General features: G+C 39.0%; 1 protein-coding gene across 2 annotated transcripts in view; it reads left to right on the top strand.

Moving 5' to 3' along the window:
* The window catches only part of Celf2 (CUGBP Elav-like family member 2), an 811,194-nt gene that overhangs the window by 173,943 nt on the left and 612,904 nt on the right, over positions 1-24,347 (top strand). For both annotated transcript variants that reach the window (XM_085699122.2, XM_085699123.2), the window contains exon 2: positions 20,233-20,271. The gene's annotated coding sequence lies outside the window, so the exon portion shown is untranslated. The remainder of the gene's footprint in view (positions 1-20,232; positions 20,272-24,347) is intronic.

Raw genomic sequence — 24,347 nt, 5'->3', positions numbered from 1 at the left:
ACCATATCGTCATATCATAGAAAGTTAGAGAGCATATTAAGTACTGACAAGGAAGCTTTCATTTGTACCTGTCTATCACCCTGTCAGTTTTCTGGGGAGCAAGCTTCTTTATGGAATAGGACTTATATGTAGGTAATCTTACAGCCATTTCCTGTTTGAGATGGCTGTTGATTGGTTCAAGGGTGGCCATTCAATAGAAGAGCAGCTATGAGGTATTAGTAGATCCCCTGTCTGGATGATAGGTGTGTCCATCGTGGTAGATCCTATAGGAGCCACTGCAACGGGTGGGTCACCAGTGTAAGAAACTGGTATCAGCTCAGGACCCCCAAGATCAAGCTCTTAGCACAAAAGAGATTTATTTGCCCCCAGAGGAACAGAGAATAAGAGACAAAAACAGGAGATAGAGGATGAGGAAGAAGGGGAAAGGAACAAGAAACAGAGAAAGGATGTTTGTCCTGGAGTGAGAAAAAAAGATTGGTTCTGGATAGAGGAGAGACATACCTGGCACATAGAAAAAAAATGACAGTTTATAAAGATACAAGGGCGAACACTGTGTTTGTTAAGATGAGGTATTCAGTTTTAACTGGGAATGTTAGTTAGGTGAGTCAAAGGGGACTTTTGATTGGTGTACTTCACTACTTTAAAGGCTGAACCTTGGCGGTTGGCCTCAGGAGGAGAAAGCGGACATGTAAGGGAATAGACCTTGGTAGCTAGTATGAGGATTGTAATCTAAGGGTTTTTAGTAAGGCAAAAGGAATGAAAAAGAAAGACAAGGCCTGCCACAGCCATGCTTGCTAGGCCTGGGCTGTCTAGAGTTTCTTCAACCAGAAGATGTACATTCTTCTCATGTTGTAAGTGCAGAGAGAAAAACCCATACCAAGGAAAGGTTGAGAAAAGCTCACCCTCCAGAGTCAATATCTAATGTTTCCAGTTCGAAGATATTAGAAACTTTGATGGCTTCCTAGGGAGTAAAAACCAACAGTGGCTGCTACCATTGGACTTCTAACCTTAGAACACAGGAATGGTGTGTCCGCCACCTGAGATCTGTCGTTGCTACCTGGCTCCCAGGGACGGCTGCTCACGTGGACCAGTCACATGCAACGCGGTAGAGGAGTCAGTCAGTGCTGGTTACCGCATGAAGAAAGCTCACGTGATCCGGCCTAAGAAGTATCCTGTCACAGTGAAACCAACCCTAGCTCCATGGGATGGGCCTTCAGAGCAATGGATGTCTGAAGAGAACTATTTTATCCTAAATGGAGAGAAACTTGGCCCTAAACTAGCACCGTTGGAGGGTGTGATGGAAGGACGCCTCCAGAGCCCCCGGGTGATCTTCTGACCCAGCAGTTTTGCTTTCTGATGTGTTAATTAGAGTGCGCACTAACCACTTGCCGGAAAAGAAGCGTTGGGACTGCTTCACACGCGTCCATGGCAACTCAGTGTCAAAATGTCTTTCCATGACCCTCGCCGCACTTGGTGAGAACAAAGCACCGTTCTGTTTTGTCTGTCTCGGCCGCATTCTGGAGGGCCCTATTCACGGCACTCTGAGGCGCTATTGTTCCACATCTTACAAATCACATGGTGGTGGTACGATAACTGTTATTGCTAACTCATCATACTTTATTATTTCCATCAAAGAGAGAGGAGAAGTCCTCAGCTTAGCTGACATCCGACAGGGGCCGAGAGGTGGGCTTGAAAAGCCTTTCATTTTAGTGCGCAGCAGCTACAGCACAGGGAACACTCAAAATACCACGAGGAAGGGCCCGACCAAGAACAACAACCATGAAATGCAGTAGCATTTATTAATCTCTAGTTATTTCTCTGTGGTTGATCAATAACAAGTGGCTACAAGTTAGTATTTAAGACTATTCAAGGAGAAATGTCTGGTCAGCTACAATTTCTTCACAGTTTTCCTCCCACAGAAAACAAAGAAACTAGGATATTCTTACACTAATAGCAAGAGTTTTGAGAATACAACGATAACTCTTAAATTAGTTATTCTCAAACTATTATGTTGATTGAGTAGTAAAGTTGTCCATACCATGGGATAAGGCAGACCTAAAGAATGTCTGTCAGTCACTGAATCAAGGCAAAGACAGATGAGAGCAAACGCCAAAGGTTCATTATGTATCCCAGTATGCCCATTGCCAGCAAAGAGGAAGACATCATTGGGGGATGATGGGAACCAAATGGTTTCCAAGTCACCTCAGTCGGCTGACTCAGTGAAGCGCACATGAGGCTGTCTGTTGTCTGCAGTAACTTACCATGACATCTGAGACTTCACGCCCCTAACCCAAACACTTTTGCTCTCCCTCAGAGATGAATCAAGCCCTGCAAGAGAAGTAGTCTTCTATCCCTACCTCAACAGCAGCCACGTGTTATGATTAGATATAATTAGAGCCTGGGAAGACCCTTCAGCCTGCCATCTTCAGTTTATTACTGACAGCTTCAGTTTATTACTGACAGTTTATTACTGATCGGAACCAAAGGAGCCTGTTGTGCTGAAAACATCCTGAAAGTGAAGCTGGCTACGAAAATATGTATTCCGCCATTTACAGCTTATCTGCATCAACTTTGAAACCCCCTGTGTTCAAAGAAACACATCTGCCAAGGATACAAACTGCCAGAGACAGAAGCATATTAACATCCTTAGAGTCAAAATAACATGAGATCTTTGCATGGTGGCTCATGCCTGTATCCCTGAATGCAGGCAGCAGAGGCAGGAGGATCACTGTGAGTTACAGGCTGGTTTGTGCAACAGAGTAAGAGCCTGTGTCGCCAAAATGAGCAAATAATAAATAAATAAGATGATTTTGCAGAATCATACTAGGGGATATGTAGACAAAAGGATAGCAACTAAAAGACAAAGCCGCCTAGTTATCACAGCAGATATAAAGCCGGAACAAGGTTTTCAGCATCTCAAAATAATAGGCATATCAATTTAATGTGGCAACAAAAGCGTTTAACTCTTCTGAATAATGGAGATGAAGCAAGATCTCAAACCAGAACTTAATACTCATTATGAAAAATCTTTATTGCAACCAACTTGGACCCCAAGTTTTAAAATATGAGTGGAGAAATACAATGCTACGGTAACACACACCTTCAATCCTAGTACTGAGGAGGCTGAGGCAGAAGGATGTCATCTGTGCTTGAAACCAAGTTGGGCCACAGCGTGAGGTTTTTCTCAAAAATGAAAGTAAAATGAAAAGAAAAACTATAAGCGTTGTAATAGAAAATCTCTGTTGGAAGATTAATGGTCATAAAAATTAAAACCCGGACAAGTAAAGCTCGGAAGGGTCCCTCTCACAACACTCAGATACCTGAGCCAATACTGTCTAGAAGATGCAAAAAGAGGTTCCCCTTATTTGCAAAAGAACAAGCAGGAGACAGAGTCTAGAGCTAAATTTTGCCATCATGTTTTTTTCCTTCTTCCTTCTTTCTTTCTTTTGGTTTTGCGAGACAGTATTTCTCTGTGGCTTTGGAGCCTGTCCTGGAACTCACTCTGTAGATCAGGCTGACCTGACCTCATAGAGATCCACCTGTCTCTGCCTCCCGAGTGCCAGGACTAAAGGCATGCGCCGCCATCACCTGGCTTGTCATCATGGTTTGATTTTGATAGTGGAATTGACTCTTAAGGAACCATGGGGTTCCCAGAGAGTTTTAAAGGCAGTCCGATAAAAGCCAAAAAGGGATAGGAAATTCGGGAACCATCTTCCCTTAGCTCCAAGCATAAACTGAAGAGGGTTTGTGTTAGCTTCCCAGTTGTAAACTGGGCTTTGTAGCCTAGGTGACTGTGTCTTCACAGGCAAGCCTACAACCTGATGTCACAAAGACAGACAAAAGTGGCAATAAAATTGCTGAAATCCTTAAGGCATTTTTGCAATGGTAGAGGTATATTCTTAGGAACTGTGGGAACTGAAATCATCATTCTAGTGAATCAAATATAATGGAAGAAAATAACAATACCAACAAATGAAAGCAGTGTGAAGCCACTCAGCACTGTGGTACTGGATTAATCATGTTGTTCTTTGAGAATTTAAAGCTTTTAATCATGGAGTGCTGCCTTCTTTGGTTAAAATTCATGGGCACTTCACAGGTTTGTTTGGGCCTCCAGGGCCCCTTTATTGTTCGTTAAGTACAATGGAAATCCTTTTAAGAATAAAGAAGCAAAATTAATGTCAAAGTGAATAAAGAAGCTGAAAAGGTCAAAATTTGTTCCTAGGGTCACAAGAATACGATGGCATGAGGAAAAGACTGGGCCAATCAAAATTAAATACAGGGCTTATGTTCTTCTATTTGTGGATGGAGTAAAGCCATCTGCAACTTATGTTTCCATAGCTCTGTATCTCAAATACATAACACCATGAAAACACATTAAAATATATGTAAATGTATATCTAAACAAGAGGTAATTTCTGTTTTTTCTTTCAATCTGAATGATCCAATTATCTATACATCCCTCAGAATGAGACTGTACCCTTCTAGGATGCCTATTGTCTGGGAAATAAAAGTCACCAGCAGCAACCATTATTCTCACATTAAACAAGATTATATTTTGTGGGTGAAAGAAAGTAAACTGAATGATATGAGAAGGAAAATATGATTTTCTCCATATATTTACCTCAATATTAGTAAATTAATGATTTTATAATTTTTTCATTCTATTTATTTCATAGACTTAAATATGCAAGGTTAGCCACAGTCTAAAGAATTGATGCAAATAGAGAAGGACAAGAAAACAGAAAAGACAGTAGAGGTGAAGGGAAGAAGAGGCCGTTTCTATAGAAAAGGCAATAATGTTGCTCTGACTGTTACAGAATCTTGGTGCCCTAAACAAAGCTGATTATTCATCATACTGAACACAGAAATGTAGAAACATATTTATTTCTAGTACCCAGAATCAGGTTTAGATTCTTTTCTTTTCAAAGAAAAGAAAGATACCACCATGGAATGGGCCAAGTTTAAGAGTTTCACTAGAGATTACAGAAACAATTCTCATTTACAAAACCCTCACATAATTCATACTTCAATCTTAAAAGAAAACCAAAGCTATATAGACTTTGAAAATACCCCCCAAAGAGGCGTTAACTTTTAAAATTACTGGCAAGATGGCTCAGTAGGTTAAAACACTTGCTGCCTAACTTAATGACCTGAGTTCAAGCCCAGATTCACATAATGGAAGGAAAGAACTATTGTGGGAGGTATTGATTCCCTGATTTCTTTCTCAGTCATTTTGTCATTTGTATCTAGGAGGGCTACTGATTTCTGTGAGTTTGTTTTGTATCCAGCTGCTTGGCTGAAAGTGTTTATCAATTGGAGGAGTCTCCTGGTGGAATTCTTAGGGCCACTTATGTATATTCTCAATTCAACTGCAAATAAAAGTTCTTTGAATGCTTTCACTTCTTCCTTTCATATCTATATCTTCTTGATCTCTTGGAGTTGTCTTGTTGTTCTAGTTGTCAAGTACTATATTGAGTAGGTATGAAGAGAGTGGGAAACCTTGTCTTACTACTTGCTATTAAAATACTTATTATTTTAGTGGAATTGCTTTGAGTTTCTCTTTATTTTAGTTGACGTTGGCTATGGGTTTGTTGTAAACCACATTTATTATGTTGAGATATGGCCCCTGTATCCATAGTATCTCCAGGACTTTCATCGTAAAGTGTTTTTGTATTTTGTCAAATTATAATTAAATGATCATGTGGTTTCAATTTGTTTGTATGATGAATTACATTTATCAATTTGCTTATGTTGAACTTTCCCTCCATCTCTGGGATGAAGCCTACTTGATCATGGAAGATGATCTTTTAATGTGTTCTTGCATTTAGTTTGCAAATATTTTACTGAGAATTTTTGTATCTTTTCATAAGGAAAATTGGTCTGTAATTCTCTTTCTTTGTTGTGTCTTTATGTTCTTTGGGCATCTGTGTAACTGTGGCCTCATAAAAAAAATTGGACAATGTTCCTTCTGTTTCTATTCTGTGGAATAATTTCAGGAGTATTGGCATTAATTCTTCGTTGGAAATCTATTAGAAAGAATTCTACACTAAAACCATCTGGCCCTGGGCTTTTTTTTTTGTAGACTTTTAATTAGTTCTTCTATTTCACTTGGATTTATAGGTCTGTTTAAATTGCTTCTCTCATCTTGATTTAACTTTGGTAAGTGGTATGTATTGAGAAAATTACCCCTTTATTTTAGATTTTCCGTTTGACAAAGTATTACAGCTTTTTAAAAGTATGTCTTTCTGATTCTGTCTGTTGTTATGGCTCCCTCCTTACCTCTAAATTTGTTGATTTGGATATTCTCTCTCTTTCTCTCTCTCTCTTTCTCTCTCTCTCTCTCTCTCTCTCTCTCTCTCTCTCTTTCTTTCTCTCTGTCTTTTAACTATTTTGGATAAGGATTTGTCAATCTTACTGATTTTCTTAAAGAACCAACTCTTTGTTTCATTGATTCTTTATAATGTTTTTGTTTTTGTTGTCTGTGTCTATTTTATTGATTTCAGCCCTGAGTTTGATTACTTCTTGCAGTCAAATTTTTGTGGTTATGATTTTTTTCTTTTTGTTCTAGAGCTGTCAAGTGTGCTGTAAAATTACCGGCATAAAATTTCTTCGTGTGTGTGTGTATGTGTAACTTCATATATGTATATGTACTTACAGCTCTGAACTTGCCACTTGCCTCTTAGAGACTCTTTCCTTTGTCCCATAAGTTGGAGTATATTGTGCACTCATTTTCATTCAAAAGTTTTAATTCCTTTCTTAATTTCTGTCTTGACCCATTTTTCATTCAGTAGAGAGCTGTTTAGTTTCCATTTAGTTTCCATGAGTTTATGAACTTTCTCATTTCTATTGTTTTGTTAATATCCAGTTTTAGTCTATGGTGATCAAATAGGATACATAGTGTTACATAAATTTTCTTGTATATGTTAAGATTTGCTTTGTGTGTGAGTATGTGGGCAATTTTGGAGAAAACTTCCTGAGCTACTGAAAAGAAGGTTTCTTCTTTTGTGTTTGGGCGAAATACTCTACACCTATATATTAGGTTCATTTGGTGTAGAAGATCAGTTAGCTCCAGAATTTCTCTTTTTAGTTTTTGTCTGGATGACCTTTCTATTGTAGAAAATAGAATATTCAAGTCTCCCACTGTCAGTGTATGAGGACCAATATGTGGTTTAAGCTATAGTAGATTTTTGTTTCTTTAAGAACCTCGGTGTCCTTGCATTTTCTGCAAAGATATTAAGATCTGCAATGTCCTATTGTAGATTTTCCTTTGATGAACTTGTAGTCCTTCCCTAACTCTTCTGATTGCTTTCGGTTGGAAATGTATTTTATCAAACATTAAAAGGTTTTACCAGTTTACTTCTTATGTCCATTTGCTTGGAATATGTTTTTTCCATCCTTTTATCCCAAGGTAATTTTTATCCTTGACATTAGGCCTGTTTCTTGAATGCAGCAGAAGGATGGAGCCTGTTTTCACATCCATTATGTTAGTTGGTGTCTTTTCTTTGGGAAATTGAGAACACAGATGTTGAGAAATATTAATTAGTAGGGCTTGTTATTTTATTGGTGTGTGTGTGTGTGTGTGTGTGTGTGTGTGTGTGTGTGTGTGTGTGTTTTCTCCTCTTATGATTTTCTGGTCCAAGTTTACTTATTTCTTGTGTTTTCTTGGATGTGATGAACCTCTTTAGATTGACATTTTCTTTCTAGTGTCTTCTCTAGGGATTAATTTGTAGATAGACATTGCTTAAATTTGCTTTTATCATGGGATATCTTTCTCCATCTATTGTGATGAAATTTTTTTCTTTATGTAGTAACCAGGGCTGATATCTATAGCCTCTTAGTCTGTGGAACATCTGTCTAGGCCCTCAGGTTTTTAGAGTCTCTATTAAGAAGTTGGACAATATTCTAATAGGTCTGCCTTTATAAGTTAGTTGGTCATCCTTCCTTGTGGTTTTTAACATTCTTTCTTTCTTCTGTACATTTAGTGTTTTGATTATTATGTTCCAAGGGTTCTTTCTTTTTCTGTTCCATTTTATTAATGTTCTGCATTATTCTTGTAACTTGATAGGCATCTCCTTCTTTCAATTAGGGAAATTATCTTCTGTGATTTTGTCGAAAATATTTTCTATGCCTTTTACCCTGGTTTTTCCTCCTTCCCCTATTTGTGTTACTTTTAGATTTGCTCTCTTCTTAGCGTTCAAGATTTCCTTGATGCTTGTGCCAGGACTTTTTTTATTTACCATTTTCTTTGATAGATGTATCCATTTTTTCTATTATTTCTTCAATGCCTGGGATTCTCTCTTCCATCTCTTGTATTCTACTATTGAGACTTGCTTCTGAGGTCCGTGTCCCAGTTCCTAAATTTTTCCTTTCCAACTTTACCTCAGCTTAGGCTTTCTTACTGATTCTCTTTCCACTTTCAGGTTTTGAATTGATTTTTCAAAGATGGTTAGTATTGCAATTTTGCAAGTCATTAATGAATAAGCAGAAGGATTTGGGATTGCTCTGGGAGGTAGCCTTTGATGTATCAAAATCCTTTGAGTCGCTGTAAAATACTAAGGTCTACAACAGACTCTGGATAGAAAAAGGTATGTAATTCAGAGGAGAAAGAAATTATTTTGTAAAAATTACTAAATTTACCCCCATACAATCACTCACATGGTCAGTGAGGTGGGAAGGAATCAGTAGATATGAATCACAATAGGATTTCCCCCCAACCTTTCCTGGTCAAGTGATAGTAATGCCTAGCTTTCTCTTCAGGCTTCATCCTCATAGCAAAGGAGAGAAGTCTATGTCTTGTGGTTGCAGTCTTGTATACTGTTGTATATCACAGCCTACCACTTTGCCTGTATGCCTGGACTGTATTGCCCTAGAGAACAAATTTCAGTCTTTACATCCAGTACAGCCAACAGCACTAGCCTCTCCTTTCTCTTCGACAGTAATTGCCATGTGTGCACATGCCAATTGTCAGGTTCCAGTAGTCAGACCAGTATCAGGCAGTAGGGCCTGTTCTGGCTCCCTCTCTCTTCAGAGGTAATAGGACAAGGAGGCAGATGGTTGGGCAGTGCCTACAGCAGGTCCACCTCCTGCCCATAATTATTTTAAGCAATTCCTTTAAGCAATTCCTTTTCTGCTCATTGCATGCAGTAAGCAGTTTTAATCTTAGGTTGGTAATGGGAGAATAAGATGACAAGAATAAGACCCTCAAATAACCTTCTTCAAAAACATTCAAAATTTCTACCTGAGAGAAAGAAGAATAAGGAAATTAGTTAACCATCTAGTGTATGTTTGGTGTTTGATTCAAAGAGGCTGTGTTCACAAGCAAGCATTGATAGCCTCATCATATACATATAAGCCAAAAGATGCTCCAAAACAGACCAGATAGGAAGATAACAGGGGTGAACAACAGAGAAGAAAGTGAAATGCGTGATCCAAGAGGTCTCATTCTTTTGAAACTGTTTCAAGAAATCAGACTGAAGAGCTCCATGCGCCTGAAATAAGAAAATTGACTAAACCCCTGGTACGATGACTGTACCAGCTATAGTCATTAGAACTCAAAACATCTAGCATGTCTTCTCTGAACATAGGCAGTTGAATCATAATGCAATTCCGTGTACTAGAATTGACAGTATCTGGGGTCACCATTCTGAGTTAGTGACCACCTCTGTCAGTGAATTGTTGCAAAAATGTAGCCAAGCATTTGTTTTGGAAGTAGAAAATAACCTATTGAAAGTTCACTTCTGCTTACCAGCTCTTCTGAAAAAATGACACATATGTATGACATATATACAAGTGACTGTGGTGTCAGCAGCACAAAGGCCATAGGAAGAGTTGGCTGATCATAACTATAAATCCTATGAAGTGATGCTGAAATATCTCCTATAGCTTAACCAGTAAGCTGCAGTCATCGAATAACATTCAACATTTTAAGGAACCGTTTTATGTTCCGAAGCAATATTATTTTTACTGCCTGGGTCTTTTAAACAGTCTTCAGTGTGCAGGCTATGCAAAGAAGATTTTTCAATGGTCTTCCATTGAGTTCACATACATTAGCCCCCATCCCTTGGAACCATGGGTAGTAAAGGTACAACCTGGGTTCAGAAGTTCAGATGAAAATAAAATTGAGTCTCTAGGCTCTCTTGATGCACAGCCACATCATCCTCCAGTCAAGATTGTTCTACGCACCCAGGACTAGTCATGCATTTTCATTTTTTAACTGCTGAAATGAACCCACTTCTTTACCCACCTCACCAATAGCAGTCCTTAGACTAAATTAGATGCTCGAATTATCTACCCCAGCAAGACACGGATTCACAAAAGCAGCTCCACACTTCATCTCTTTCTTTTCTCCATTGTTTGGAAGGCAGAACCCAATGATTCAAGCCAAATGCCAACCTCAGGGGAGAGGTTGAGATAACCAGAAATTGAGAACAAGCATTTCTCTGCTTTCAGGAATTGTGGTGATTAACGTGACAGGCACTTTCATAGCAGTGTGGCCAACATACAACAACAGGGATTAAATGTACAAGTCAGCAAGTTGATCTTGTGTGATCGTCTATGAAATCACCAACACCATCATGATATCACCAAAATTCCCTTCAGATCTCCCTGTAATCTACCCCATCACTCCCTGTGTGCTCTGGCCTCATCCTGCAATTTATAAAGTGGACCTTTAAGAAAGCAAGCAAATGTATTATGCTGCCTGACTGCCCAGCTTTCTCGATGTTTTCGCCTGTTCCTGAAGTTAGTGGGCCCTCCTTCTCTCCTAACCCATCCTCTCCCTTTCCTTTTCACCCTTTTCCTTCCCTCCTTCTTTCCTACAAGTGGAGAGCACGTGTGTTTGACAGTAATTCCTGAGGCGTTCACACCTGTAAAAGGAACAGCAGGCCGCTTCCCGCCACCCGGCTAGCTTTACCCGAAATAATTACATGGAAACTGTATTCTTTTAAACACTGCCTGGCCATTTAGCTCTGGCCGCTTATTGGCTAACCCTCACATCTTGCTTTAACCCATATTTAGGTATCTGTGTAGCACCACGAGGTGGTGGCTTACTGGGAAAGATCCTAACCTGCGTCTGTCTGGGAGAGGAGAGCCATGGCGTCTGCCTCACTGCCTTCTTCCTCCCAGCATTCTGTTCTGTTTACTCCGCCTACCTAATTTTCTGTCCTATCAAAGGGCCAAGGCAGTTTCTTTATTAATCAATGAAAGTAATAAATAGACAGATGACCCTCTTCCATCACACACCCAGCTCCTGGCTCAGCACAGTACATACGTTTCCTGTGGTATCACATCTAAACTACTCAATATCTTGTTGACCCAACTATTTCTGTTCTAGTGTCTCTAATAGTAGGTTTTAGTTGCTTTGTTATTCTGTCTGTGACTTTCCGTAAAAGCTACATGCCATGTGAGGTGGCGGTGGGAAGAAACCCTTCTGTCTACTTGAACATTAATCAAAGAGCAATCCCTGAAAGCAGAGAAATACTCATTCTCAATTTCTGGTTACTTTAACCTCTCTTGGGTCATGAATATTCTTTAATTCTTTATTTTATTTATGTATATAACTGGGTAGCTATAGACGTGCCTATCAGTACCTGGGATAGGTAGAGACCTTTAATCTCCTGGAGCTGCAGCTGACTGTAAACTACCCAACATACGAGCTAGGAAGTGAACTTGGGTATTCTGGGAGAGGATCAAAAATTCTTACCTGCTAAGCCATCTCTCTGACGCATTGTTTAGAACATTTTAATTTTGTCTGCTTTGTAAAAGCATTTTGTGGACACCTTTGTTTACTTCTCATAATGAAGAAAGCGATAGTGTGAGAAGTGAATTTAGGTTCAGGCTCTTTGGGAGAAAGCAGAATGACCCTGGGTAATTAATTTAATTCTCTTCTCTTAGTTTTAGGTTTTCCTTCCTTGAAAATTAGAGAAAATACCTGTAAAGTCCAGTGTTTGAGTTAAAGTAGTATATAGGTTAGCATTTTATGCAAAGAGTAAAGTCTTAGTCAAACGCTATTGTGGCTATTATGTTGGCGTTCATCTGAGATGTGGAAGATTCTCCTCAGGTTCCCTTTAAATACAGATTGCTTTGCTGTATAGAGGAAGCAAATGAGACTAACAGCAAGCCAGCCACCTTGCAAGGTGGGAAACAGTATCAATGGCTCGGCCCCACCAGTTCACAGTATTAAAAACATTATTTTCATAGTCTTATTCCTTCTCAAGATGATGAGCAAGTCTTGATCCTAATTTGCAATTAGCCACCTCTCCCAGGAGCTGAACACGTAAGAAGATTAAATGTACAGGTTTGTCTTTGGCTATCACTCCCCAAAATAATCCAAATACCCGAGCTGGGTGACTTATTTCTGTCACCTCTCCCTGGGTATCTTCATTTATATTCACAAGATATTATTTCCTTTGCCTCTGAACCCTTGAGGAGTTCATCAGAGTTCCATTCTGACACATTTTTACACTGTAATATTGCTGTTTATGTAAAATAGCTGCCTTTTGAGATAGGAACTGAGTCTGAGCTACACTTTAAGTATACCACAAATATGACGTGCATTTATTGAATCAACTTACTTTTAATCCCAATCTGTGTTTCCAGTCACAGAAAGAACCTATACTGATTTTACAGCCTAAGAGGTCTCTTGTCAATCAACAAATTCTGTTTTAAAATTGTTAAATAAAATAGGTTGCTGATAGATTAACAATTAGGTATTTTCTTTTCAGAGCTCATTTTTCACCAGAACTTTTTAGGTTGTTTATTACAAATGATAGAGTTAGCCTTGACTATTTATTATTAACCAGAGTGCTCAGTGTTATCCAGTGTCTGAATACACTGCACCTATTTATCCATTCACCTACTGAAGGACACCTTGATTGCTTTTAAATTGAGCAATTGTCAACCTGATATAAGCACCTGTGTACCTTAGGTTTATATTAGCATTGTATATTCTGTAGGCTTGGACACAAGTGCAATGGCACGCTGGTAGAAAAGTTTTGTCAACCTAACAGTTTTCTGTGGGACAAGGATGTGCCAAGTGGGTGTTTGCCTCACACACAAGACTCTGGATTAGATTCTCAGGCTACAAAAAATAAAACAAAATGAAAATCTTTAAGTCCTCTGGTGCCGTACCCGTTAGTCTCACCCAAACTCTGACATTTCCTGATTTTTATCTTCACTACCTTCATAGTTTTGACTCTCTTAGACTGTCATTTGAAGCTGTCTTAGTCACTACTGTATTGCTACGAAGACACACCATGACCAAGGCATCTCTTACAAAATGAGCATTTAACTAGAAGCTTACTTACAGTTTCAGAGCATCAACCGTGCTCCCTGCCTAATCCTTCCAAACAGTTCGTCAACTGGATACTTAGCATGCAAATATGAGTCTTTGGGGGCCATTCCTACTCAAACCACCACAGAAACACAGAATATATACCCATTTCCAGTGACGTCTTTCACTTAATAATATTCTTTTAAGTCTCCCTGTGTCTCTACTGCAGAATATTGTCTGAACATGCCACAGTTTGTTCTTTCCCCTGAGGCATTTTTGTTGCTTTCTAGCTGAGGCCGTTTAGATAAAGTTACTATAAACATCTATGTGGAAGATTTTGTAGACACATTAAACACCAACTCCTTTAGATAACACTGGAGGAACAGGAAAGCTAGTATGTACAGTAAGAGTCTACTTAGTCCTGTAAGGAATTGCTAGTAGGTATACCATTTGTGCCTTCCCATCAGCACTGGGTGCTAGCATCAGTTCCTCTATGACCCAATAATGCTTACGTTAAGGGTTCTGGATTTCAGCCATTCTAAATAGTGTGATTTTTAGCTTTCATTGTCAACTTGATACAACCTAAAAACATCAGTATTATCTGCATTGGGTTGGCCTATGGGCGTATCCATGGGGCAAGAGTTGTCCTAATTAAGAAACTTTAAGATGAAATAAACTCCTGAATCTCTTTTTTCAGAGTATTTTATCACAGCAAAAGAATTGAAACTAGAACAAGTAGGTGTTCAGTGGTATTTATTGGTGCTGCTTTAATTGGCATTTCTCTGATAGGTCATCACCAGGAAGATCTCTTCAGATTGCCATTCACAGTATTGGTTTTTGTTTTGTTTTGTTTTGTTTTTTGGGATCTTTTTATGAGGTCATGAGGATCCTTGGCTTATTTCTAATATACAGACACAATATATTGTTGATTGTATTTTCTTCATGACTTTGAAGAAGTTGTTATCTCATTTTGGTATTTCCTTTACTTATTTCTTTCTTTTTAAAAGGTTTCTTCTATTGTTTTAAATCCTGTACATGTCTTTGGGTTGTGAATAGGAATGACAGTGCCCTCAGAGGCCAGAGGGCCAAATCTTCCCAGAGCTGAAGTTACAGGTAGCAGTGGGATACTCCATGTGGGTGCTGACTCTAGAACTCAGGCCCTCCTAAGAGCAGTGTGTACTCTAAACCACCGAGCCGTCTTTCCAGTCCCTATCTTGTCTTATTCTTGCTTGATACCCTTTCCTTATTCATATAGCCTTGAGTTCTAACTCGTATTGTTTTGTTTCTTTCTAAAATATTCCTTAATATTCCTTACAAAACAGATCTAAGGTCAATAGTGTCTCTTTTTCCTTGTTTTGGCTGTTTGGTTGTTTGGTTATTTTGGGGTTTGGGGGTGGGGTGCATTTGTTGTTGTTGCCATTGTTCTGTCTGAGAAAGCCTTTATTCCTCTCTAATTTTTAAAAGATAAATCTATAGAACACATACTTCTAAACTGGTAAAGTTTAGGTTTTTTCCCTCAACGCTCAATATTTCGAACCATTTTCTTGTGCATGTCTAGATAAATATTCCCTGCACATCTTTGTGGAGAAGCTGTTTTTCTAACTGTTTTTTTCCAGAATTTTGTCTATGTCTCTGCTCTTCTATAGTTTGAAGATAATATGTTCAAGGTGAAGTTCTTTTGGCTTTTACACTGCTTGGTATTCTCTGAGTTTCTGGGATCTGTGGTTTAGTATCTGACATTTACTTGGGAATATTCCCAGTCGCTGTTATTTCAAATAATTCCCCTGTTCCTTCTCTTCTCTGTCTCCCTGTTATTGCTGCTACACGTGTTTTATAGGTGCTTCGGTGCTTCCACAGTGCTGGAAACAGTCTCTTCTTGACTTTGTAATCACCCTTTATTTTCTTGGCTTCACAGATTTGGAAAGGTCTATAACATGCTGTCTTCAAATTTAGAATTCTTTCCCCAGCCAGGTTTTATCTACCAACAAGCCCGTGAAAGGCACCTTCAGTTCTGCCATGGTGGTATTTATCTCTCATGTCATTTTGGTTCATTTTTAGACTTTACATCTCTCTTCTTATATTGCCCATATGCTCCTAGTCACTGTCTTATTTGTTGTTTTAACTTCTCTGTGAGGTCATTCATCCCACATTATCTGCTTCTGATATTTGCTCTGCCTCTTCACGGTGTCTTTTTAAATTCCAGATTGCCTTTAGATTGGGTTGGTTTGACTTGGTTTGGTTTGGTTTTGTATTCACATAGTGTGTGCTGGGTAAGAAGAACTTCTGTCAATAGACCTCAGTAAAAGCAGATGCTAAGAGTATGGGGTAGGAAAGCATTCTATAGTCCAATGATTCCATGTAAGCTGGATTCTGAACTTTACAGTGTTTGTGTATCTCTACCCTCACCCCTACCTACCATATGACACAAGATGGCTACTGTGGTTTGGAATTGTGTCCCTCTCCCAAGGGGAAAGCCAAAGTTGCTTAGAGTTGGATATCTCCCCACTCCAGTGATCTGTGCTCTGATAAAATCCTCCAGGTCAGACTCTGGTGAACTAGTTTCTCCTGAGGGTAGACTGTTAGCAGAGTTAACATGGTTCTTTTTTTCTCCCTTGCTCCCTTGCTCCTGAAAAAAAAAAAAAACAAACGTTGAAAGGTTTTCCTCCAGCATTTCCTGTGAGAACCTGGTTAAGTTCTAAAGTTAACATCTGCAAGAATGTAAAAGACGTCCATACTGAGACTCCAGCAATTCATGAACTACAGTTCCTTAATATACATTCCACCCTTGGCTCCCATGGAAGTTTCTATGCAGTGTGCTGTGATACTCTGTATCTACCAATAATATGTGTCCAATGTAGGAGGGCAGAAGATGACCCTGGCCCTACTTCTCCTAATGATATATGAATCATCGTTGATTTGCTAGTTAGCTCTGATAGAGCTGACATGTAGAACTGGAGATGAGAATTACTTGCAGATTTCCCAAATTTAAAAACATAAGCTTTAAATTTGAGCAATTAAATCGAGCATGCCTGCATAATCAGTCATTATGCTAAGGGCTGGATGAGCTAACTAGTTAACCTTTAATTGCCTCCATTTATTAATAAGATAAACCTTTTAGTATGGTCCAAAAGAAGCAGATCTTATCAGCACAGCTGCTCGTGGTTTTGTTTGACAGATGTAAGGTAATGATGGCCAAAGCAATGTATGGCTTAGGAAAAGAAATCTGCCAGGATTATTCTCCCGAGACATTACAGTATACAATTACATGATGATCATAAAATACTTGGGGGAAATCACATCATTTCCATCCTCAAAATTAATAGAAATGTACTGAGTACCATTTATACACTGCCTGTACTGGCTGGTTTTGTGTGTCAACTAGACGCAAGCTAGAGTCATCAGAGAGGAAAGAGCCTCAGTTGAGGAAATGCATTTTCTCAATTAATGATCAGTAGGGGAGGGCCCAGGCCATGGTGCGTAATGCTGTCCCGGGGTTGGTGGTCCTGGGTTCTATAAAAATGCAGGCTGAACAAACCGGCAGAAACAAGCCACTTAGCAGCACCCCTCCCTGGCCTCCGCATCAGCTCTTGCTTCCAGGTTCTAGCCCCACTTGAGTTCCTGTTCTGACTTCCTCCAATGACAGGCCATGATCTGCAAGTATAAGCCAAATAAACCCTTTCCTGCCCAACTTACTTTTTAGTCATGGTGTTTCATCGCAGCAATAGAAACCCTAACTAAGACACTGGCCAAATATGTCTTAGGAATTGGGTAATACTAAAAGGAAAAAGGGTCTTTGGGAGACCCAGAAGAGTTTCTGTTTAGATTCAGGCTAAGAGACAGAGAGAGAGAGAGAGAGAGAGAGAGAGAGAGAGAGAGAGAGAGAGAGAGAAAGCCTTAGATTTCTTTAAGATTCGTATCACTTGGGTATTCGTTGAAATTGTATTCATCACTATTCACATCATCATGGTAGAGTACTTCACAGAAGCAACTCAAGGCAGGAGAAATTGACTTTGGCTCATGGGTTGAGAGAAAGTAGTTGGTCATGTCAGAGAGCATATGAGGTTACCTCATAGCAGTGGTCAAGGGGAAGATAGTTCATAGAAGAACTAGGCCCAGCTTATAACCTCATGGCCTACACAAATGACCTCATATCCAAAAGATTCCACAGCCTGCTCAAACAGTGACTCCAGCCGGTGACCCACTGTTCAAATACATATGCCTCAGGGAAGTATTTCACACAAAAACTATAACCAAAAAAAAAATGTATGTTCCTGGAACCCCATCATGAAACTCTGAATGAACACTTCTGAAATTGATCCTAGGATTCAGAGTTTCTTTCAGGTCCATTGAGTGACTTCTAACCCAACATAAGAGTTGTGAGTCTCTCTTGTGTGGCTAATGTGTCCCTGAAAGGATAGAGCGCTGTAACTACTTCTGTCCTTCTAGGTACATTCTCAGTAAGGAATATGTGTCATACTTGAAAATGACTCCGGTAAAACTGACTTGGCCTTTGGGATACTCCTTTCTGCTGTCTGTTAAACAATGAACCAAACTGTTCAGCATCAGTTGACTGAACTATTCCATTGACCAGAAGAAACTCTAACTGTTGAGATTGGTCCGATTCCATAGAAGCAGGCGGACAATGAACTCACATGATACTGTGCAATACAGTGGCTGGGACTGACAGTCTCTCTAGGTCACTTTTCAAGACAGGCACTTGAAAATTTAACCTAGTAAGTTCCTCTCTTCAGTCTAAATGTGTTCCTCTGCTTGAGCTGACCAGTCAGGCAGATTTGTTGTCAAACTACTTCTTTCGCTTATTTTGACTATTTTATTCAGTTGCCAGACATCAAAATATTTTTCTATTACTCATATACATGAACCTGAGCATTGAACAAAAAATTATTACAGAACTGGTAGTCTTAAGGTTATATTTTGAGGTTATTATTCTATCTAATATCTTATGGAGTGCCATGGCTACTTAAAATGGTTTTTACCTTACTAACAAAACTGCAACATTTGTATTTTAAAGCTCTCACCAAATAATTCAAACGCTTAGGATTGAAAACTTAAAGAAGGTCAATAAACTATCTGAAAGGGATCATTACTACTTTTAAGTTGTTTTCCCCTGTGTGGGAAATGGCCACAGGCATAAATTGTATGTGTAGCCTAAATTCACATGATTGCAGAATACTAGGAACTGGGTCTGTATATGTCTCTGTGGGTGTAATAAACAGAATTAGAGACCTGAATTAAGTCAAGTTGTCACGATTTTCAGAACTGAATTCCATAACTTCCCATCTGTGTGTTATTAATGAATGAGAGATGGATGATGATAGGTCATAGATGCTTAACTGGATAAATGATAAATAAATGGATGATAGATGATTAACTATATAAAGAGATGATATATTGATGAGATAGATAAATAAATGATAGATGGATAGACCATAAACTGATAGGTGCTTGATTAGGTATATAGATAGACAGACAGACAGACAGATAGATAATAGGTAGACAGACAGATACATAGTAGATTGATAGATGATTGATTAGATATCCAATTATGCGTAACAGTTCTCTTGAAGAATATTTTACATACTCCATATTGAGGTAATATTCTAGCTATTCTAATCAAATACTAAGGATAATCTTGAATAATTGTCAAAATGAACTTGTAAACATCTCAATTTAGTGGGAAAGCCAGTCCACACTTTCTGTCACTAAAAGGCAAGAATTTGACTTGTACATAGGACACCTTTATGGCTAACCATGAATACTTAACATGATTCCAGAGGAAAATACACTTTTATTTTGGCAGTTTTTAAGGCTATCAGTCACTTATTTTATCAACTGGCCTTACTAGTTAGCATCTATTCACATTATTTCCTGGTCCTCCAACAAAGCTGAAATCAATTACACTCTCGCCCAGGTGTCAGCAGTTTTCTTAAAGCGCCAGGCAGTGGTTCCTTCAAGATGAGCAGGCCATACCCTCTCCTTCCCAACAGCTCACATCTGCCACTTTAATGGAAAGCCAGTCACAGATTGTGGACAAAGTGTGTGGCTGAATTCCAGTTAGACTTTAGAGATAATAACATTTGGATTTTACATTTTAAAAAAAATCTTATCAACACATATTCTTCCTTTGATTTTTTTCCCCAGACATTTAGAAACGCAAGAATTATTCTTAGCTTATGAACAACATACAAACAGGATGCCACTTGAAGTTGGACCATCAGCTCTAGTTTGCCAACTCCCGGCTTAGGAACGTAGATTTCAGAGTCATAGAGCAACCCTAGCAGTAGAAAGTCTAAATCAAGACAGCAATATTTGACTATGGCGAAGACTAAGGAAGTTTCTTCTACAGCTACAATTTCACTCCTGCCATCAACTGAATAGTGACTGTTCACTTAGAACAATTGGCTGATTTGCATAAACAACTCTGAGGGAATCTCGCTTGTCAAAGATAACTCTAGTCCAATGGTGAAGGCACTCGCTACCAAGTCTGACAACTTGAGTTCAAGTCCCAAAAATAACATAGGAAGAAATTGCCAACTCCCAAAAAATGATCCTCTGGCCTCCACTCACATACACAGAAACACACTAGATAGGTAGATAGATAGATAGATAGATAGATAGATAGATAGATAGATAGATAGATAGGTAGGTAGGTAGGTAGGTAGGTAGGTAGGTAGGTAGGTAGGTAGGTAGACGGACGGACGGACGGACGGACGGACGGACGGACAGACAGACAGACAGACAGACAGACAGACAGACAGACAGACAGACAGACAGACAGATAGATAGATAGATAGATAGATAGATAGATAGATGATAGATAGATAACTGTAGCTTGATTTTAAAACCGGGAGTTTTTAACAATTATAGCTTTGCATTGAAAAGGCTTTCTCAAATTGTAAGACTGTACTTCATTTCCTGTACGCATGTTTGTTTTTGTTTAGGTCTACGCTGCTGCAGAAAGGAGTGAGCCAGGCACTGAGGTAAGATCACTGTCTTCCTCACACCAGAGGAGTGGTGTGCATACAGTGTCCTTCTGGAAGGTAGGGATGGTGCTTTGCTCGCTTCTTGCTTCTCTCCTGCTCACACTTGGCTGGGAAATAAACATTTTGGTTCTTTCTCTTGAGAATGTTCTCCTCTGGATTCTGAGTATTGCTGAGTTTGATCCTTGTACTTTTGGGTCATGTTTGCCGGAGAGTTTTGTTGTTGGATATTGGTTGGTGCGTCTATAACAGAACACTCTTTGATTTCACATCCTCATATTGCTTTGCTTTTATTGTGGGTATTTTATTGTCTCAAGACATGAACTTCTTTAAAAAGCAAAAGGATTATAAAAGGGTTATTCAGAGTCTATTCATAAAAGTACTTTTATGGATCTACTTTTGAGAATGGAAACTTTCAAGTATGGTTATATATTGATTCCTCTCTTGAATGGACACAATGTCACACAGGCCACACTGTTAAATTTCTTCTGTCCCCCAAAATCAGGAAAGAGACCTCAGAAAAAGATAGACTTATATTCTAGACATCTTAAAATGGTGTCTAAATTCAAAATAATAATTTCCTCTCTTAAATAAGTTACCTTGAGGTTTTCCCTACTAGTGTATTTTAGTATCTAGACATCGGAGTGGTTTAGATACAGTCCAGTTTCAAGGAAGAAGAAACTTAGAAATTAATCAATTGTTTTCAAGTCATCCTCACAGAACATCTCTTTCCAAGTCCCTTTTCTCCCATCTTTAGCTTGCTAAGTATTGTTGCTTTGGATACTGGGGACCCCACACTCTGGAGTATTTATTACTGATAAGTACTTCCCGTTAATAACAGTTTCATTTTTAGAGCTGTTTAATTTGTTTTTGGTTTTGTTGCTTTTCATGGTTGTATTTCTCATACTTTTTTCCCCACCACATTCCCTGTTTCTGTTTCTTTTCACTGTTTTAATCCAATTACCAGTTCTGTAAACAAGCATTTGTCACATGCACAGTAAGTGCACTGAACTGTAGTGGAAGTGATTTCTGATTACCGACAAGCTCATTTCTAAGGGACACAAGGAACAGCATGCACTGAACTGAAGAAAAGAATAATAGAAAATGCCTTGTTAGGTGACTATGGTGCAGATTCAGAACACAGATGCTAAACAAAAAAAAAAAGTCCCAGGCTTCTAAAACACAGGTATTTTTCTGGACAGTGGCTCTGATCTGAGTCATATGTGTTCAGTTTGATTATAAGAGGAAGTAAGTCACATATTTTGTAAATCCAGACTTTCATTAATATTGCTGTTAGAGTTTCTGAGTGTGCCAAAAAAATTTATACTCTTGAAATCCCTATTTTTGTTACTTTTGTTTATTTTTGTTAATAAAGCCAAAGGCAAAATCATTAAGCAAGAATAGCGTTAGGGTTTGGACTACTGGTCCTTTCATCTCATTGGTGGTCTTTGTTTTGTTTTGTTTTGTCTTTTATTCTACTATTTCTAGAATGTCTACTTCCATGGTAGACATACTCCCACAAAATAAGAAATTCTGATGCATCTTGGACCTTGACACAGATTAGAAATACCTTGAGAAAGTGTTCTGTTAAGGGAGTCAGGCCTTAAGAAGAGGTACAGAAGGTAGAGGATTGAGATTGATGCAGTAGGAACCCACAGATGAGCAACTGTTGCAGGAAGTCAGAGCCCTTTCCCAGAATCCCTACAGTCCTGGGACTGCACAGCACAGACTAAATTGACCTGCCATGAATGTGATGGCTGTGTGAGATCATGTACTCAGAGCTGGAGTCAGAACCAAGTGAGCCTGAGTCTCAGTGACTGCTGGTAGTTGAGTGATTAGTGGGGGGTGCGGGAAGCCTGTCCCATCAGCAAAAGCATCGGTAAAACGTGTTTTAAAAACCAAAAACCAACAAAATGTTTGTCAGATAAGGACATCTTCCATCTCAAAAATAGAACATTGTATTTTGTAAGAGGTAAATCTGAGAATCAAGATTCACAGCTCACAGAGTCTGGACAAGCCATCAGGGATGCTGATACAGTGAGTTTGGAATCGTGCCAAGTGAACTTTCTACATCATAGTGCTCTATAGTTTTGTGCTTAGAACCTAGGCACAGATGACTTTAGGATGCATGCTATCTGCTATAGAACAAATAATTAAAAACCCAGAGACAGATATTGGGGTTCAAGATAAAAAAATCAGAAAAACAAAGTAGCTCTTGTTGTTTGTTTGTGGTTTTTTTTATTGTTGTTTTGTTTCGTTTTTGTGGGTTTTCTTTTTTTTTTTTTTTTTTTGAGACTGGGTTTCTCTGTAGCTTTGGAGCCTGCAATGGTGGCAAGTAAAAATGAGGAAAGTCTCAACCTGGTCCATGCCCATTAGGGTTTGATGAACGCACAGGAATGGCATCTAAGAGCACAAGGGTCAGCTCCGATTTTGGTACCGCCTTCCTTTCTCAGAGACAGAAGAAAATCAGCTTTTACTCTGCCTTGAGGTGGCTTTGTATGGTGTAGTTTTACTGTGCTTAGTAATTCAGCCCTACATGTGTCAAATCATCAAATTTCCATAGTATTTAAGAAGCATTTAACTGCCAAATGGTGAATAAAATGTGTGATTTAAACAGTGAAATCTCAAGTTTAATGTCACTTTTATGGTTTCATGATGTACTATAAAGTACAGAGCATAACTTAAAATGACAATGGCAGTCACCCAATACATTTTGCAAATTTGCCCCTCATGATATCAGAACATACCTGACTGTAATGTCCATTTCCAGCTGTGACCCGGGGGTTGTAACTTTGGTTTCAAAGCTTTTAGATTATATATCAGAGGCCAAGTTCTTTGTGCTGAGAAGGTGGTCATTTGAATCTCATTGTTTGAAGATGGCTCAATAGCCCAGGACTTTTGTTGAGAGGTGAAGCAGCTCTTTCTGTGATGTGGGATGATGTGGGCGCAAAAGAATCTGTCTCTTAAATAAACCACGGGGCTGCACAAGTTAAATATAGAGAATAACACAAGTAGGACTCTTAGCAAATGCAAAGTGGCATTCAGAAAGTAAATGATCTATGCTGTTTTCCTCTATATAGATAATCATCTCAGAATTACTTCCTCTACGTAAGCGGTAACTTCAGAATTTAATATTGGCCAAAAGTATGGACTGCTCTCTTTGAGTTTGATCTTTACTATCTAGGTAAATAAGTGCTGAGTTTTCAGGATGCTTCAGTATGGTATGATGGGGAATTTTTTTGGTATTTCCACAATGCCAACATGGTAGCCACTTTATATGAACGTGGTAATACTACACAGCTGGGCACTATTTTGCAGATGACATACAAAGGTGTATGAAGTTATCACCATGAGCATTAAGATCAGGGAGCTTTTACAAAATCCTTAGTTTCTGTAAACGTTTTTGGTAGATTTCTCTCCTACAATCCCTTGTTAGCTCACCTTTTCAGACTAAACAGAGAAAATTCCTCCTTCCCCTGGATGGCTGAGTCCACGTGCCTGAGGATCTGTTTCATCCTGGAACAGAAAGTCAGATTCTGGACCGAAGGGAGGCTCTGACAGTTATACTAAATGGTATATTAAGATTCAGACCTCCAACCCCAATTTCACATTCTTGGATCAATCTTACATAGTGGTTTTTCTACCTCAGTTCCTGAGGACTGGTTTCCTATGCGCTCTGGTTCTTACCTCAGGCCTCCACAGAAGTAACTTATGCCTGTTGCGTTTCTACATCCGCAATGGTTCTACACTTAAACTCTGGGATTTTCCCCCTACCCCCCCTTTCTGGTATCTCACAGAAGACTTTGTTGTAGAATAACTGCACAGATCAGCATATTCAAAACACAGGTCCTCTGGATCTGCGTAGGTTTTCATGGCTGCCCAGACTCTACACCTAAAAGGACTGCCGTAGAAATAGAAAAGGCTAATTTTCCTCCACTTCATACTTGCTATGCAGACCTTACTGGAGAGATGAATGTGCTCTTTAAAAATTTATTTCCTCGGCAGTTTCTCTTCCTATAAATGGGAACCTGGGATCTCATAAAACCGAATTAAAATTATCAAATGCTATTGAACCA

Source organism: Myodes glareolus, chromosome 14 (assembly GCF_982192425.1).
Source record: "Myodes glareolus chromosome 14, mMyoGla1.1, whole genome shotgun sequence".
Lineage (NCBI taxonomy): Eukaryota > Metazoa > Chordata > Mammalia > Rodentia > Cricetidae > Myodes > Myodes glareolus.
The sequence above is the reverse complement of the archived record's forward strand: the minus strand, read 5'-3'. Positions and strand labels throughout refer to the sequence as shown.